General features: G+C 51.1%; 1 long non-coding RNA gene across 1 annotated transcript in view; it reads right to left on the reverse strand.

Moving 5' to 3' along the window:
- Positions 1-13,424, reverse strand: part of LOC128082729 (uncharacterized) — a 53,634-nt gene extending 40,210 nt beyond the window's left edge. Inside the window, exon 1 of the long non-coding RNA XR_008207814.1 lies at positions 13,334-13,424. This is a non-coding gene — a long non-coding RNA (uncharacterized LOC128082729). The remainder of the gene's footprint in view (positions 1-13,333) is intronic.
- Between the last annotated feature and the right edge of the window lie 236 nt (positions 13,425-13,660).

Here is a 13,660-nt window from a genome sequence, read left to right on the forward strand (position 1 = left end):
AGAAGCATGTGATCCGTGCACCCACTGAGATCGCACAGCTTCCCCCAGAGCACAGAGCTGCGAGCACAGAGCGCTGCGCTTGTGCCCACCTTCTGCAGTCACCTCCACATGCAGGAAAAAAGCAAAAGCTGAAGTTTTCTGTCCCTTTGCTCCAGCCACAGCTGCAGCATTCCTGGTGACTTCCCGTGCCCAAGGACACACCATGGAGTGCAGCCACAGCTCCCAGGAACTGTCACAAAACACAAAACCAGTGCATCCAATACAAAACCTAACACTTCCTACACGTGGCAACTTAGTAGTAACACCATCTCATACAAGGCAAACTGTTAGAAAACAGATATTTCTCTTACTCTCATAGAAGAGAGCACTGAGGTAACTAATACAGAAGGCAGCCAAAGTTTTACTTTATTTACCAAAAAAAGTCACACAGGTCTAAAATTATGTATGTAAATAAATCCAGTTGTGCTTGATTAACACAGCCAAATGGGATTCATTCAAACCAATACCTTTAATGTGTCAACTCCAATAACAGTAAATCTGATCTGCAGTGATTCAAAGGAACTCTGTTTCAACTTGGAGATTCTGGCAGGGCTGACCCTCAGCAAAGCCCCCTCATTCAGGGCTGGAAGAGCCCCTCCCAACCACAGGTATGCCAGTAGTTCCTTAAATAAATTGTATTTCATCTTCAACATCAACGTCGATCCATCTGATACTCCCATACTCCCAGAAAGGTTCCAATATAACTCCTTCTGCTTTTAATACTTCAAATTAATTAAAAAGAAATGGGGCTGTATTATTAAAGCAGAAAATATTTACACCAAGAGCAGTTCAGAAGTACAAACACGCCGAGAAACGTGCAGGAGCCCCTTGGGTAAGGCTGAGATGCACCAGCAGCCTGCAGCAGCACCACCAGCTCTTCTGGTGCCTCTCCCCCAGGAGCTGCCTGCCCCAGCACCACAGAACAGCAGCACCCGAGCCCCCGACCCCTGGCTCACAGGGTGCACCTCAGAGGAAGGCGCTGCCTTCTTTCAACATGGCAGCAGTTTTAACACCCCTCCGCGGAGGTCAGGGGCGCACAGCGCTCACACGGCTCCCATGGGGGATGCTTCCCAACTGACACGATGTCGGGGCAGCCCACCAACCAGGGCATCATCAGCACAGACTCTCCTCTCTTCTACAACTGGGAAGGAAAGAGAAACCTCACCTACCTCACCTTTCAACGCACTGATTTTTATTTTTGTTCTTTATTGCAACGGTTCACACCCATGACACAATTAGGAGTGGCTGAAATTCATGAATTAATCACCAAATGAATTAGCAGAACTTAAAGCAGTAAGAACACATCAGAATGTAACGTATTAACTAATGCTGACAACCGCACTGCTTAATTATTTATTCCAACAGCTACAGTGCACTGATCTGCAGCATATTTAGTGAACAAAGCCTTGAGAGACCGAAACGTGCTGCAGCTTCTCCTATGTGAGCCACACATCAGAAGGTGAGGAAGGGAGGGCAGCCATCACAAAGCATCACCGAATCACAGAATTGCTCAGGTTGGAAAAGACCTTCAAGATCATCGAGTCCAACCACTCCGTGATACCACTGCTGAACAGTTTGCCTCCTGCTACCCACGCGCAGGGCTGGATCCCCTGCCTGCCAGCAGCGCGCCCTGCAGGCACTGCAGCCCCATCCCGGCTGCTCCCACCGCCCAGGGCCACACAAGTCCTGTGCTGGAACTAAAGAGCAGTTACCAGGATAACTGTCCAATTTTAAGCTCGTGTTTGAGCCAAAGGTTCACTAAAACACCTCTGAGACTCCAAGGCCAAGCTGGGATAAATCAGAACTGTTTGAAGCCTCGCTGTGCTTCAGCAGACAGGGCTCCCAGCAGGATGCTGCACGGGCTGGTGCCTCCAGGAGCTCAGTGTGGTTCTGGAAGCCAACAGTGGCACTGCAAAGCATGCAGTATGTACCAACTAACGTGGTGGGGAGCAAGATGAGAAGCATTACAGTATAGTTAAGGCCACAGAAAAGACAGTCAATAACTAAACAATGATGGTTTTTTAAAAATAAGGAAGCAAGCAGGTACCAGACAGTGTTCAAAGGTTGCAAACTGAGAGGACAGAAGGAAGAGCCCAATACCCAACCCCTCTGTACGTGCTGTTATGCAGCCACAACCCGCCCTTATAAACCAGAGTCACTCACTGAGAAGAGGAACAGAAGATGACATTTCAGGAGTTGTACCAACTGCTGACAGCAAAACGAGCAGAATGCATCCTGCCTGGAAAACGTGCAGTGTGACAGTGACGTCTGCTAAAAAGAAGCCATTAAGAGTTCATAATCCCCAGATTCTACGAATTCAGGCAGGGAGAATGTTTCTTTGATCTCTACTCATGACACCCTCCATACTGCTTTACTGACCCTACCACCCTAAGTCCCTGCATGGCCACGGGGACAAGGAAACAGGGTCACTGAAGCTCAGCTGCCCGGAGCTAACAGCCCTTGGAAGCAGCCCACGTTGCCTACTAACTGCTGCTGTGAGCGCAGTGTGCATAAGATACATTAGATAAATAAAACTAATTAACCTTGGTCTTGGGATTCCCACTTCTCTGTGCACAGCATTTGGAAAAGCAGTTGCACATAAGCTCTGTCTCAGCCACTTTCAGACCCCTCCATGGCCCGCAGCTAAAGCTGAAGGTTCCTTCTGCCCAACATTGTGATACCACCTGAATATAAAGAAAGGCTGAAAAAGTATTTCATTTTTTTAAGGCAAAGAAAGCATAGAAACCATCAGTGTCCACAGGCAGTCTCCAGGGCAATAACTGCTGTTTCAGCGTGGTACTGCATGTACCGTACTGGCGACAGGCTCAGCACTCCCACACACACTTCTGCCTAATACATTGATACCTAGAAGATTTTTCAAGTTACTAGGAACTCTTTCCCATCTTACTATGAGATCTGGGAGTCTATTACTGGTTAAATAGAGGCTTTGCTCTCACCATTCATATACAGGCACATTCCTGCACTTACTCGCTGAAACAAATGCAGATCTGCACAGATTACAGACCAGCACTGCTGTAGCTCCTACACTGGCTGTGCAGGCCTTACGGGGCATTTAACCCCACAGCACAGCCCTGCTGATGGCTTCATTTAGCACCACACCACTGAACAGGGAACTTTCCAAACTGCTGCACCTCCTCGGGGAGAACACTGCTATCCACCTGCAGGACCACTGGCTGCACCGCAGTCTCCCTTCTCTTAAAAAATCTGTCCAAGTCTGCAGTAAGCCTACAGCAGCTCAAACGGGAGCTGCCCATCTCCAAAACTACATTTCACAGGCTCCACTTGCAGTGACAGGACTTCAAGCATCCCAGTCGTGAGATGCGTGCTGTCTGCACAAGGGCACATTACTGCTGGGTGTGGTACTTTGATCAGCTGCCTTGTCCTTGAATGTTCTCTGTGTTAAGCACTGAAGGAGATGAAAGTATCCAAAAGCACAGCACACACACACGGCATCAGGAGAGCGAAGAGCTGTTAGGCACCCCACCTCCCTCTCCACACATTATAATGCACGTTCCTCCTTTACACGCGCGTTATTTCTTAAGTCACACCAGAAACAAGTTACTGTTCCCTCCCTGCTGCCATCAAACCCACTCACACACCTCGCAGTGGGAGAACGGGGGAAGCCCACGATGCAGTGCCACCCAAGGAAAGAGCAATGCTGATGTGCAGCACATGGACAAGCACAAAGCTCCTGCAGCTGCCAAGCCCAGCTGGCAGCAAACACTTTTTTTTTTTTTGCTCAATAATTCCCTGCATTTACTAAAATTTCAGGCCATCCAAGCCTGCAGCTACCCAAAGTCCCGAGGATGGTCACAACCCCAGGCAATATAGGGAACTCCTCCTTCTGTGACGTTACCTCTCTGAAGGCAAGGCCAGGCCCTGTCCATGCAGGATGATGCCAGCACTGCCTGAGGCCTTCCCCAGCTCAGCACAGCGCTGCCCAGCTGGGCAAAGCTCTGCACAGCCAGCAGCAGCCTTTGGGGCACAGCCACACAAACAACAGAGGAAACATCCACACAGACACTGTAGGTGTTTGTGGTCAACTACCAGGGTTAGAACGACCACAGTAACCCCACCGAAGTCAGAGAGGGTGCAGCACTGTTTGCTCCCTTTATGTAAGGGCCAGTCTGTAACACCTGAGCAGCAGCAATGCTGCACCTCTGCCCATGTTCACCTGCCCCCAGGGCTCCATTTTCCCCACAATGCAGTCCCAAATGACCAAGAGTGGCACAATTAATCCTTCTGATGTTGAGGCATTTTAGGAGAAACTTCACCTGCCTCTCATTTATCCTCTTGTGTAATGGTTTATTTAAGCTCCAGACTGTAACCCTTCTGTATCTCAAAAAAAAACTTACAAAGTTAAAGGCAGACCCACAATGAATGCCAGCGTTCTCTAGAACCCTTCTGCTGATTTCAGCAGAGCCAGAACCCCACCTCCACGACAAAGCAACACCCGCAGCACACTCAGCTCACAGACCCTTACCCAGAGCTGCACAGCCCTTCTCCATGGCTGTGGGCAGCAGCACAGACCCTTCTGTGCGCCCACACAGCTCCTCAGCACTGTGCTTCTGAAGGCTGGGAGCTCAGAAACAAACTGCAAGGGAGAACCTTTGCTATCTTAACCCATTCATGCCCAAAGAGATCTAGGAAGTCCACAGGGTTCTCACAAGAGATGTACAGGTCAAGAATCTCAGAATTAGATGATACAAATTGATATTGTATTTGTACCACTATGGCGTACGTTAGCACGGGAAGAAAAACACATTTCTGCACATTTGCTCATGATCCAAGGAGAGGCAGGGCTGCCCCAAAGCCAGGAGGCTCAGCAGAAGGCAGCTCCATGGGCACAGCACCCACTGCCTGCCTCCTGCCCAAAGCTGCCTCTCCTGTAAGCCCTTCTGAGAGCTTGGGAGAATAAAGATCAACGGTGAGAAGAGACTCGCAGCCTCACCATCCGTCGCTTGTTTTTACTTTCTAAAGGTAGAGCTCAGAGCGCTGCCAGCACAAGCGTGTTGGTACTCACCATCTGAAAATTAAAAATAGCACCATGAGAAGAGAAAGCTTTTTCTTCCCTTTTCTATCTGCTTCATTTCTCTTCTAAATGTACTTTGTACATTGTTAGTTAGGTATAATATGTGTGGGATTTATTATTGAGGTTGCCATGGTTTTTCATTTTTAATAAGCCTTGAGACTTTATAATCTAACCAAACACGTTCATAATTGCTACATCTCCTATTCCTCCCTTCCCTCCACCCCAAAGCCCTTCAAAAATCACTAATGGTAAAAACCAGTGATCTGACAGACAATAACACATTCCACTAAAAGAGATGGCAAACAGCAGCTTCAGAAAGCAGGAGGAGAAAAATCAGAGCCCTGAAAGTTGGGCAGGGATTCCACATCCTTGCACCTGTTCCCAGCACCTGAGGTCAGCAGGCTGCTCGGTCCCAGCGGGTGCAGAATCCCCCGGACGCACACAGACCAGGCAGCGTGACAGCAGAGCAGTGCTTGCCAAACCTACAGTGGAAAGGAGCTCAGCGCCCGCCCGACCGTAAGAACACATCTCCACAGAGCTCCGTGCTGCCTTCAGCCATTCACCGCCCCTCACCTCCACCTACCTCCTGACACTGCTGAAACAGCTCAGGGTGCAGAAATCACCGGCCCTGAAACAAACAGCTCTTCACAGCAAGCCCACACCAAGGCAGCGCGGCTCCTCTCTCCCAGGGCATAAGGAAAGAGATTTGTGCCATGCTTGCTGCCACGTAAGAATAACATGGCTAAGAATTGCACACAATGTCAGTGATCCACACGGTGCCCCACAGGACACCCACGCCACAGCTGGGCACCAGACCCCCTTCCAGCTTCTGGAGCCCCAGCTCCCACTGGTTGGGCTCAACCTCTCCGCCAGGAGCAGGAGCACAGTGCAGGGATCCCTGGCAATGACAGGCAGCTGCAGCCCTGCTGTGATGCTGCAGGTTACAGAGCCCCAGCACTACTGTGGGACTTGGCAGAAATCCACAAGAATTCTCAAACTTCTGTGGTATGAATCGATTGGAATCAACTGGAATTGGCATGCTGTGAAACAAACTTTTGATGCCAGCTTCCCACGTTAACTGTCTGAGGGTTCAGACAGACCAGCGGCTCTTTCTCTCCGATAAACCCTTCCAAATGACAGAAAACGTCAATCTAGGAACTTGCACCCAACACTCCGCTGTGATCAGAAATGGCTGATTTCTCAGAAAGGCCATCAGCACGTCGTTGTGAATCCAGGGCTGCGCAGCGCTGCAGGGGCGCCGTGCCACCCCAGCTGCACACTGCAGGGCTGCACTGCTGCCCACTGCAGCCATCACTGCACGGCGCTCAGTGCAACACTGCATCTCCACCACACCTGGTGTTCTTCTATACACAAAGCGTGGTGCACCTTTTGCTACAGCAATCTCCCAAATTAATGGAAAGCTCCTGCTCCAAAGCACTGAAATGCCACAGTACTTCACAGCCAAGCATGCAAACGTCACATTAAGCAAGAAAGAAGTTTCATTCAGAATCACAGCACGTTAAAATCACTACTGCATTCTTTGGGCGATGGCACGTCAAAGAGTTGATGAATAAACAGACACCTGGACTAAAGACAAGGCTGCCCACATCACATTTACAGACATTCTCCCCCTGAAAGCACTGAAAATAACACCTTGGGAAGGGCTGTTTTCTTTACATCACCCTTTATATGGAGAGTTTGAAACACTGCAGAATCCAAGGACTCTCACATGTTCACATCATGGCAGCAGGACAGCCTTCAAGAAAAGCAGACAGCGTTGACAGACTTAATAGTACACTTTTCACAGCTGACAACATCAGGATCGTAGCTGTTTTGTTTGAATTTTGGATTAAACTGTTTCCATTTCTCATTTCTATTCAAATCAGTTATTGCTTCGAGTTTTAAAGTCAATCTGGTGAAGCTGATGTGAGCCAGGATCTCGCTGAAGCTGCACGGTCTGAAGGCACATCAGCAGTAACAGCAGTTCTGTGTTAAACCACTGCTCAGCTGCTTCTTGATAACTGATTGATGGCAATCCCATCACTGCAGCGCCTCCCGCTCTCTCACTTTACAATGCAATTTCCACAGCCAAATTCCATTTCAAAGTTGAATGACTGAAATTGTAGTTATTTTAAATGCTTTTGTGTGTGATTAATTATCACTTTAAATTAGAAACTCCTGATACCAGTAATGACCAAAAAGAAAATGCTAGCTAGAAACATGCTAAAGCTTTGCAGGAAAGTCAGTAGGCACAGCCTTGTCTCCAAATCCCTTCACATTGCTCTGTTTATTAAAACAACACACAAACAGCAAACATTTTCAGAGCATCAGCAATGCTGCAGTGCTTATATACGCTCCCCTAACAGGCTGTCCTCCACACTGCACACCCACTTCTGAGAAAACATACTGAAATGCAATGCAGGGAAGTGAACGGGAGGGAAAGCGTGAATGAATCTGTACAGAATGCCATTCACAGCTATTTAATGCAGCTCAGACACAACACACTCCTGTGAGCAGCGCCCAAACCGACAGCAGCCAGCAGGAAGGTGCTCTGACTGGGGGCCTGGAGCCAAGTCTTGGTTTTGTGTTGATGGAAGGGGAGCAGAACCCCTCAGCACCACCAAGTGGGAGGTGGGCAGCTGTGGCACCATGCAGCCATTCCCTCCAGCTCGGAGCTGAGCTCACACAGCACTGCCCAGCTCTCACAGCTCTGGGTACGGAGCACAAGCAGCTCCCCGTGCCCTGCGTGGTGACAGAGGCACATTTCAGTGACTCACACTGCTCTTCATGCTGCACAGCCTGAACAGGACCTCACTTGGCACTGCTTCCTTCAAGGTAATTTGCGAGACATTTGCCTAACTAGTTCTCTAGTCGTTCTCAGAACGCCACTAACCACATGACACGAGCTTTTCCAGGAACAATTTATTCCCCCTTATGTAGGACATAGTTTCATCACACAGCAGAAGCTTGAAATAACAGTTACATAAAGAACATTTCTGGGACGTGCAGAAATCTTGTGTCAGTAGAAGGTACGTGGGGAAACCTGCAGCTGGGGCACGCAGGAGCTGAGCACACCACAGAGCTCCACCACTGCGTGCCTCCAGGCTGTGCACAGCAGTCCAACAGCACAACGGGTCTCTGACACGCAGAGATGGGGTAAATGGGACACAGAACACGGCACAGTACTTTAAAAACGCATTTAAAATGCGCCAAAGACAAAAACTAAAGGCACATCATGGCAAGGAATTACAGCCCAGCCAGCTTCCCAGGCCCGGGATGAGAGCTCTGCCCACTCGCTGCTTTCCAACCTGATCAGTTCTGTGATGGCCTGCAGGAAAGCACCCTGCTCCACACACCAGAGGCGCTGCTGTTGTAGCTGCTGATCCCACCTTAGCAGACACAGCCTGTGCCACACGAGGCTCATGCCGGGAGCTTCCACCTTCCTGTCATTCACACCGGGTTCTTCATTCATAAATCTACTGGAAAATCTCCCTCCAATCTCACTGCCTGCTTTCTCAGAGTCCAGGCCAAACTGCCATTGACCTTCCCAGCAGCCAACTGCACCTCAGCACTACGGATTTCCTCCTCGTTTCCGCAGGATGCTCACACCTTTCCATAACATCACACTGCCAAAGGAAGCGTCCCACTGCTTCCCCGACTCCACAGCCACTAAAAATAACACAGCCCTTCGGTGCTTTCAGTTCTATTCAGCACTCTGGTAGATTCTTCAGTCATTTCCTACTGCACAGCCACCACGTTCTGCTGACTTCTTGGATTTCTCATACAGCACACAGTTAACGTGGGAAGGCTGCGGTGTTCCCTTCCTTGCTGTGATCCTCCCTTTGCACAGCCATGACATTAAGCACACGAAGCCCAGAAATCCCACCAGCCACCAGGATGGGCTCACACAGCCCATCAGCACTGGGAGTCCCACAGCAGGAATTCCTATCACTCGTGGAATTTCTGATCTATAACCTACACACCTGTAGGAATCACATATTGCAGCAAAGTTGTGCATCGCATTGCCAATTCAGAAAATCCAGCTGGCCACAGAGCAGCACGGGCTGCCCTGCACAGCAGCCAGGAGCCCCACAGCATCAGAGCCCAAGAGGCGGAAGGCAGAGGCAGCACAGCTGGTGTCAGACACACCTCCAGCAGCCATGGGAGCAGGGCTCTCACTGACAGCTCTTCGGCTGCTTGAGTGTCTCCATGGAAACTTCCATCCTTCAGAAATTCTAATATGCAGCTACGCACTTACTGCGCTTTGTGCTCCACGTAAGACACCAACAGAACTGAGAGCACTGCAATATCTGCTCCATTAGTCAGGCCTGCTTCAGCTGCGAGGTGCATTAGAGAAGGAAAAGCTCCCTGCACTCCTCACCTTACAGCAAACCCCTCCGAGGCACACAGCAGTGCTTTTCTGCTTTACACACTTTGCCAACAGCATTTTGTTACTCCATAGCATGGCCGTAAGCTCTGCAGGACAGAAGCTCTCTATAAAATGAAGACAACAGGTTAATTGGGGTCTAAACAAACAGAAACCAAACAACACAGCAGATAAGATACTGTTCAAGAACTCATTTTCCTTACTTTCATTTATATGCTGCCTTTTATAATTCAAACCAAGCTGCAGTGCCAGAAAATGGCAGACATGTCTGTGGAAGCCAGACATGCAACATGGGATTCTACTGAAGGGAAAAGACCACCACGAAACAAAGACCAAAACACTCCTGGCCACCTCTCAGAAGGGAGCAGAAGGGGCAGAGGCGAAACAGAACCAAGCAGGGAGCATCAACCAGCCACATTCTGGGGCCTCCGCAATCCCGTTCACCTTGTCTCTTCTGGAAAAAGCAGAAGGAACTGCTCCTGAGTCGTGGTGTGAACAAAAGGCTCAGCCACCTACAGCTCCACCCTCCCTTACACGCAGAAGGCAAGTCCCAGCTCTCTGCTAACACAAATACGGAGCACAGACATTCAAGTGTTTGGAAAGCACAGCCCACCTTGGCGAGGATTCACACGGACGAGGAGCAGTGATTTACCTGAACCAGGAGCCCAGGATGGCCGACCAGCACCCTACCTGCAGGGTGTCAGATCCCACCCTCTTACAGCACAGCACTGGGTATTTCCATTCCATCACTTCTTTTTAACATCTCTGAACACCACCGCGATGCCCAGAACATCATTAACGGGGAGGAAAAATAAAATAAAAGCCAGACCTGGGCTCTGAAAAGTCAAGGCTTAAACCTGAGAACACTTCCATCTCTGAGCATTACACAAAAAGTGAGTATGCAGAAAGACAAAGTAAGAGAACTCAAAAGGAAATGGAAGAGAACAATTCACAAGACTTGGAAAATTAGTTTGATTGCAGAGTCTGCGAGTTAAGAATGAAAGTGACAACTCAGGGTAAAGTCAAAAGACTCAGGCACTCCAGAATTCTGACAGGCTTTCAGGCACCTCAGCCTGCTCCTGTGCAGCAGGCAGTGAATATTTCATGCTGTTCATTCTGAGGAGTCAGGCCTGCCTGGTCAGTTAAAAAACAAATCAACAGTTGGGAAAGAAAAAAAAATAAAGTAGTAGTATGTATGATCATAAGCATCCACAAGGAAGCAATCCCACAACACCAACAGTGCCATGAGCTCCTGCAGGCGCCAGGCCCACGCCTGCCCTCAGCCCTCCACCTGCTCAAGCACCAGGAAAGCTTCCTGGGAGCATCGGGGCTGCTTGTGCCAATTGTGGACATTTAGCATCCTCAGCAAGCAGCTGTCAAATCATTCACAGACAAAAAAAATCCAAAAGACAGAGCAAAAAGATGAAAAATGTGAACAACTTCTCATTTTGGCTAAAATGATGACAAGATGCAACACCTGATGATGTCTCATCATCCCTGAGCACAGTGCTCTGCACTGCTCTTCTCTATGGGACTGCTCCTGAGCTGCCAGCAGTGCTGCCGTGCTGTGGGCAGTCAAACTTCATTCATACCCTTCTATAAACAACTTAACAACAAATTACTGCCTTATATCCATCCCACCTCAGCAACTCCTGCAAAACACCTCTCAAAGTACACAGAGATCTGCAAAGCCTCCAAGAGAAAAATACCACCCTTGTTAGAAAAAAATGTGAGTTTTATTCTTTGCTAAACAAAGCATTACAATCCCTGCAAGGGATGGGAATAAGTTTTGAGAAGAGAGGAACGGGGCCAGTGCCACCCATGGTATGACTGCCACAGGGCAGGCACAGCACAAAGCCCACTGCTACCAATGCCCGGCCAGGAAGAGACAGCTATCAGGAATTCTGAGCCGGCACAACAAAAGCTCAGATCGGGGATCCTTAGAACAAAGCTTTAGATCAGAAAGCTGGGTCTACAAGAACCTGGAAAACAGCCTGATTAAAAACTACCCATACCTGCACCTACAAGGCTCCAAGGCACCCAGCAGCAGTCATAACAGCAGCGCTTCCCACCCGCACAGAAGAGTCACACGGACGTTTCCCTCAGTCTTAGTAAAGCTGCTCTCTGGTACAACAGTTTGTAACAGCACACAGCTGAGCCGGACCGAGTCGCTGCCCTGCAGCAGCGCTTCGCCCAGCACAGCGGGACGGCTGGAATGCTCTGTTAGTGCAGCAAGCCTGAGGAACTGAAGCAAGGACTGCACAGCAACAGTAAGGCGCTGACAGCTCTGGGGAGTACTGGCAAACAGAGCCGGCACTGCTTTACAACGGGTTTTTGGTGTTTTTAAACGTTTTTACAATGCCTTCTCTGTCTCTTCGTTTGCTTGTTTAAGCTGTGAGCAGAATGCACAGATACACAACACAGAGCTAATTGCTGATCAGCCTCTTCCAAAATGCTTATCTTCACACTGGGCAATAGCATGCAGCCCTCCACACACGTGCTGTTGCTGATGGAAGCAAACAACTCGCAGTAAATGGCAGAGCCTCTTCATTCATTTATCTGGAACAACTACAGCAAACATCTAAGCGCAGTTATCTTGATTAGATGTTCCCAAGCAATCATCCCCCTTTCAAGGTGTTTACAATTCACGTTTAGATGCAGCACAGATCACAAACTGCACTTTTTTGGATCTCCTGGCTGCATAAGCACAACCCTCACTTGCCTCCATTAAGAGTTGTGATGTTAAAAAAGAGAAATAATTCCAATATTTGCTGTGACACCCGGCCAGCAGCCTGATTTCACAGAGAGCACTGCAGAGCATTCCAGATCAACGCCAGAGAACAACGAAGGAGCAGAAGAGGTGCACGATGCCAACACGCCCAAGGCCACGTGCCACACACACCACAGTTCCCATTCCCAAATCAGAATCCACAAGCAGCAAAGCTCCGTCTTTTAGGGAGCTCTTACACCACCTGGAGTTATTCACGCCAAGCACTTCCCACCAGAACCCAGCTACAGCCGCAGAGGTCGGGGAGCTCCGCCGCACAGACACACACCGCTGGCAGGACAGCAGGCGGAGCAGCACAACCCCAGCCCTGTGCAGCCCCGGCTCCCCACAGCCGCCCACCGCCCTCCCCCCCAGCACCCAACGCCTGCGCCCGGCTGGCACAGCGCCCTGCAGGGTCTGGGAAGAGCCCAGCGAGGGCCACGAAGAGGCCGAAGGGCCTGGAGCCGCTCTGTTATAAGGAAAGGCTGAGCGACCTGGGTCTGTTCGGCCTCAAGAAAAGACGACTCAGAGGGGAATAAGATCAGCGTCCATCAACACCTAAGGTGCCGGAGGCAAAGGGACGAGGCCAGACCACTTCCAGCAGTGCAGGCAACGGGACGAGGGGAAACGGCCACAAGCCGAAGCATAAAGGCGCGTGAGAACTTCAGCGAGGTGACGGCGCGCCGGGATGGGCCGCACTCGAGGCGTGCGCCTTCCTCCGGAGAGCCCGCAACCCGCGCGGACCGGCAGCCGTGCGGCAGGGGCGACACCGCGATACAGCGAAGCACGCGGCTCCTCCCAGCCCCTCAGTTCTGTGATTCCGCTCCTCGCCGCCGCAGCATGACTGCGGTAACGCGATTTAAGGGCGCTCGAGGCAAACTCTCCGCAACGGGACGCTGACGGCCCGGCTGCCCGGAGCTCTCAGCCGCACACAGCGAGCGGAGCGAGCGGCCACCGCCGGCAGGGCACGGAGCAACGGTAACAGCGGGCGGCCAGAGCCGGAGCGCCGCCAAAGACTGCGGGGACCGGGAGCCAGGATAACCCCAAACCCGGCACCGCTCCGGCCGGCCGCCCTCAGCACGGGCACCTCCTCACCTCCTCGCCCGCGCAGCCGCCCGAGCGCCACCTCCACCGTCCGACAGCCGCGCTGGGACGAAGCTCCCGCTCGCACTCACGGCTCCGCTCGGCCCCGCCACGCTGCGCGCCCCGCACCGAACTCTCGAGAAGGCCGGCGGCTTTCGCACCTCGGCCTGGCACCGCCCCGAGCCCCGCGAGCACCAATCACCGCGCGCCGCGGGAGGCCGGGCCAATAGGAGCGCCGGCCCGGCGCGCGGCTCTGCTTGGCGGGGCGCTGCAGCTGCGCAGTGTTGGCGGCGCTGAGCACGGGGCGCAGCTGTGCGGGTTGCGCACCAGG

The sequence above is a fragment of the Tympanuchus pallidicinctus genome, unplaced genomic scaffold (assembly GCF_026119805.1).
Source record: "Tympanuchus pallidicinctus isolate F22 unplaced genomic scaffold, pur_lepc_1.0 scaffold22, whole genome shotgun sequence".
NCBI classification, from domain to species: Eukaryota; Metazoa; Chordata; class Aves; order Galliformes; family Phasianidae; genus Tympanuchus; species Tympanuchus pallidicinctus.